This window comes from Poecilia latipinna, unplaced genomic scaffold (assembly GCF_001443285.1).
Source record: "Poecilia latipinna isolate Pla-1442-1.1 unplaced genomic scaffold, P_latipinna-1.0 Scaffold1864, whole genome shotgun sequence".
NCBI classification, from domain to species: Eukaryota; Metazoa; Chordata; class Actinopteri; order Cyprinodontiformes; family Poeciliidae; genus Poecilia; species Poecilia latipinna.
In genome coordinates this window covers 74384-79715 of record NW_015114480.1, presented here as the reverse complement: position 1 = coordinate 79715, position 5332 = coordinate 74384, and the positions used below count along the sequence as shown (strand labels likewise).

At 41.4% G+C, this 5332-nt stretch overlaps 1 long non-coding RNA gene across 1 annotated transcript; it reads right to left on the bottom strand.

Moving 5' to 3' along the window:
• Positions 1–248: 248 nt before the first annotated feature.
• Positions 249–2992, bottom strand: LOC106934809 (uncharacterized). The gene is made up of 2 exons (XR_001421771.1): positions 2914–2992; positions 249–759 (listed from the first exon to the last, which is right to left on the bottom strand). It is a non-coding gene; the product is annotated as an uncharacterized LOC106934809 (long non-coding RNA).
• Between the last annotated feature and the right edge of the window lie 2340 nt (positions 2993–5332).

Genomic DNA, 5332 nt, shown 5'->3' with positions numbered 1-5332 from the left:
GGTTTGGACCTTCAGTAAAGACGGGATGTCCAGAAGAAATCGGGAGGAAGAAAGAAATGGTGCGTTATACTTCATGTGTTACAGTATTATAAACTGTTGTTGTAGGTAGTATTCCCTGCTCCAGGCTCCCCCTGGTGGTCTGGAGGACTTCCGTTATGTGGATTTAGTTTGCAGCTTGTTTTATTCAGTTTTTGTTATTTGTTGTTTCCATTTCCTGTGGTTGCAGCATTTTTCATTTGTTTTGTTAATTGTACGTCTTTTGCTCCTGTCAGGCTGCAGTTTTTACCAGTCTGGAGTCCAGTCCTCGTTTTCCAGCAAACCCATGGAAACTAGAGCTCCATCCCTGCACCACATCTTTATTTTATATTCACATCTCAATGTTTCTGTCTTTGCTCTTCGTTGTTCCCGACCTCGACCCGTGGTATCCCCGCTGGTTCTGATGGGATCCACCCCGATTCCTCTCCGTGTTCATCTCCCCTCAGCTGTCTGACTGTTTCAGTTGAAAGTGAAAGATGAGGGATTGGAGGAAGCGGTCCAGCTGGTTCTGTTCGTCCGAAGACTGATGGACGTCCTTGGGCGGTTGGACCCTCCGGCTCCTCATTCAGTTTCTGTGGCACCTTCATTTCAGACGCTGGCAGTTCCCAAGGACGAACCTGGAGTCCAGCTGGATAAATCGTTCTGTGTTGCTCTCTCTCTCCGTTCTTCTATCGCACAGAGACTCTTTAAACTCTGGGTCGTTTGTTGGAATCCAAGCAGAAACTGTGAAAATGTCCAAATTTGTTTCAATTAATTAAATGTTTGGCTAATGTTTAATTAAACTGAAATGTCTCCAGAAAACATAAAATAAGTGCAAAGCTTTTATTTTTCTGGAAAACAGTCCAAACTTCCATGGCGCTGTGTGAAAAAGTAATAAACTGAATAACTGGATGAGCAACGACTGCAACCAAACATCTGATAGCTTGTAGCAAATATGTTTTTGTTGTTTTTTGATCTTATAAATAAGTACAGATGAACATACGCAGAAACAACGTGCAAACAAAATGCACACCTGTAGTTATTCATAGCACTGACGTTTTAACCAGAATAAACAGGAACCAGATAAAACAATACTTTTAAACCTACTTATTCTTCTCCAAACTTTAGATAAAACTCTGAACAATGTGGTTCAGGTAAACAGTGAAATCCAGCTTTAAAAACAACAGTCTTCTGCTGCTGACCTGATTTGTGGGCTTTGTTCTCTTCCATCAGTTCTCTTAATATCTTTTTGGGACCAAAACCAACAGAGGAATATTTTGTTACCCCGGAGGCCAAACAAAGATTTAATACTGCGTCTCCTTTATGTAACTTTGGTAAAGCAGTTTACAGGCAGCAGGGCTTTAAATCAGACTTTTGGTTTTTTTGAGGCAATTTTCCATAAAGGTAGTTCTTCAGCTGAGGCTGACAGCTCCATCCGTCACCCAGGAATTAAAGTACAAGACAGAAACGCTGCTGTGAGCTTGTAGGTGCCCGGCGTCTCTAACGGCGCTGATATGCAGAACGCTCAGTGAATATTAAGCGGCTGCCGCTGCGTTTTATTACATTAAAGATGTTTTTCAATCGATACAGAACAACGCAAACCGGACGGACGAGGAAAAGAGAGAAGAAGTCTGACATTTTAATTATTTGTTTTGACAAATCTCGCAGTCACATGCAGCGTGTTTGGCCTCCGTTTCCCTGCTTTCCTCATCATCTGTCAGCAGCTTCTGGACGTGTTAATGTGTGAGAGCTTCTCCACCGACACGGAAACCTACATCATATTTAGAAAACAGTAAAACGCAAACCATCCGGTTTTCACACATTTATGTCATCAGCATTAATTACTCTCAGGTGCTTTAAAGTCGGTTTGTTTTAGCATTAAACAGTTTCAAATGTAATTTTAGGAAAGAAATTATTTTTTCTGTACATAAACAGCTGTTTGTTTAGAAAGAAAGAAATGTGTTCACCCAATAAATTTATGTAAATTGGAATTATAAAAATAAATTTGCTCAGTGAAAACACACAAAAACAGGTTCAGATATTTTTATAAAAATTTGGCGCTAGAATGCGGTGGATTTTTTAAACTATTGAAATCAGAGAGTTTAATAAAACTGCACAGGAAACTCTTTTTCCACATTACACAGTCTCTGAAGATTCCCCAAAAGCAGGAAGTGGACTACAGAGCAGGGCATTCTGGGTAAATACAGCCACAACAAACAAGCTAGCTTAGCGCTGGCGGTAGAAACGGCTCCTGGTCTTTAGCCAGAGGCAAAAGAGAAATCCTAAACCAGCTAAGATCCGACACCACTACGTTTTCGCTTACATTTCATAAAGAACAAAATTGCCCTCTGTCTTCTTCAAAGGTTTTTGTGTAATTTCCTGCTTGGTGCAGCGCCCCCTCAGGCGAGGAGGGGAACAAGCTGCTAAAGGGTTTGGTTGTTGCAGTTCTGGTCCCCAATCGAGCCTCGTCTGCTGGACAATCAGGTCAGAAAAAAAATCCATTTCTGAGGAAATGGTGCTTTTTGTATTCTTGCTAAGCATGAAGCCTTAAAGGGGTCGCCCGCTGCTATCAATAGCAGTTTCAGAGGTTTTAAAATGAAAACCATTCTACTTGAATTCAGTTTACTTACATAGTAACACCTTTGAGTTTGAGGAAACGGCTGATTAACAAACCGTCTGTAATGGCTCTTCACTGCTGCTGTAGAAACATCACAGTTTTCAAAAACTGATTTAACCTGATTCTAGTTAATAAACTTGATCTTCTTTAGAAACTTTGATTCAGAACCGATGCAGACATTTATGAGCTGAACGGATTTAGTTTGTTAATCCTCTCAGTTCTCATGTTGATGGCATCAGATTTAACTGAGGAGAGACGTGAGGCTGGTGTGAACCTCTGACCTTGATGCTGGATGTGAAGCAGTTAGAGACCACAGGGGTTCTGCAAAAGACCAGGAACCGTGAACAGCAAATTGCTCCTGAAAGGGAAAAAAGAAGAAAAAACAGTAGTTTGAGAGGAGGAAGGGTGTTTTGTTGTTAACGGCGAGCCATTCCACACAATTTAACCGCCGCATCGGGAAGCTGCAGCGTCTCTGACCGCCGCCGTTCGCTGCTGCAACCGAAATGTCGACGGCGGGCGTGTCGGGGTTGCCATGGGAGACGGAAAGATCCCAGCTAGTTTTCAAAACTATTATGTTCAGGTTTGGCTCCTAAGTGACTTTTTATCTAGACAGAAAACATCCTTGAATCGGCTCTAATTACGTCTCCCATCCGAGGGAGAGGACACACACACACACAGCACACACACACAGCACACACACACACAGCACACACACACAGCACACGCACACAGCACACGCGCACACACACACACAGCACACACACACACCTTGCCATCAGCTGGTAAACATGTGCTCTTGAGTGACTCTCAGATAATTGCCACATTGCGACTGACTTGATTTGCACAACTTGATTTAATAAATCAGGCAGTAAATTGGAAAAAGCTTTGTGACAGTTATTGTACTGTCAACTCCAGGCTGCGTCTGTCCTCCCACCCCGGAGACGAGGAAGATGGCTGCCGATACGCATGAGTCACAGAGAGGGAGGCGGGAGGAGCGGCGACATTAGCCATCAGGGCTTCATACTTCATTTCTTCAGACTTTGCTGCACCTGTGACAGAAATAATATTCCACCCATTTAATGGTTCAGTCGGAGCGCGGCAGCGCCCGCTGAGCTAAATGCTGTCATTTTATTAGATACACAATCTGCAGCACATGCACTCCAGCATCAAGACGCAGAATCATGTCTGACAGGACTGCTGCGTCTGGCACTTTTCATGGCTTCTCTGCTGATTTTATCGCGGCTGTTTTCGACTTCCAGCTCAACCGATTACGGCCCGAGTGCTGATATGAGGCGGTGGCGGCATCACGGTAAAGCCCGGGAAGTCTGGGCGTTAGACGCAGGAAATGAGGAGTTTTCATCAAATGAAACTCCAAACAAACTGAAGTGGCTACTTTGAAAACAGAAAAGTGTCCTGAAGCATTTGACCAAAACGCAGACGGAAATCTGGACAAAAGGAACCAGAAGAGCTAATTATAGGTGAGTGGATGCAGCTGGGAAGGTGAATAAGAGATAAACAAGAAACGGTGGAAGAGAAATGGACTTTATATAAACAGTGAACACTAATCTGGTGCCGAAACGATTGTGATTAATCGATTTATTGAATTAATCGACAACGTATTTAGTAATTGATTAATCGTTAACTGGAGAATACAGACTCAAAAAAGGCCATTTGTCGAAATGACAATATAATCAGAGCTTGAATTAAAGTCTAAACTGCCCCAAAAATATATACATTTTACATTAATATGTTCTGATTACAGCTAAATCAATAATGCAGGTTTAGTTGTAATCTGGTTAAAAACTTTAAAGTATATGTATAAAAATCTTTCTGCATCTAATAATGAAGGAACCCACACGACTCTGTTTTCATAGTCAGTCCAGATTTTCACCTTTTTTCTGTCCTTTGCTACAAATGATCAAAGGAATTCACTAAAGGACTGATGTTAAGAAGTAAAATGTTTATTTTCTTATATAAAAATTATTTGCATCTTTTACTGCATTTCTATTGTTTCAAAAAGTGGTTAAATAAAAAATCTGCAGAATTTACCAGTTTTGTTGTTGATTAATAAATTACTCGTCAGAATAATCGCTTGTGGTTGTAATTTGTTTGTCTAGATTAGTGTTTACACATTAGGTTTAGGTTTCTGTCCCTCTTCCTCATTCGCTTTGCTTTTCTTCATCCTCAGTCGGCCATCTTGCTCCCTGCCCAGCTGCACCCACTCACCTGTAATTAGCTGCTCTGGTTCCTTTTGACATTCACCTGGGAAGTGAGATAAAAACCTTTTCAGCAGGTAAATATTTAATCTGCAGTTACATTCCAGGCATCAACCACCAGGAAAACAAACTTTCTCCTGTTTGATCAGAAATGCAGTAAAACACATTTTGTAAACCTAGTTTGGTGATCAATACGTTGGCTTATAGGAGGTGCATGACTTTCTAAAGAAGTTTTTTATTCTTTGAAAAAAAACTGATACAGAAACTTTGTTAAAAAAATAACTTTCACTGACAGATGTGATCCATGTATTAAAACTTGTGTGTTTTCCTCTGGCTGTAAATGATGCAGCCTGCTGTGATATCATAACCCTGTAAATGTTTTGGATTTTATGTCTGCAGTAAATGTGGTTCCCCTCCATCCTAAAATAAAAGCAGCAGACCTGGAAGTGTGCATCTCCATCTTGCGACAGACAAGCAAACCCCA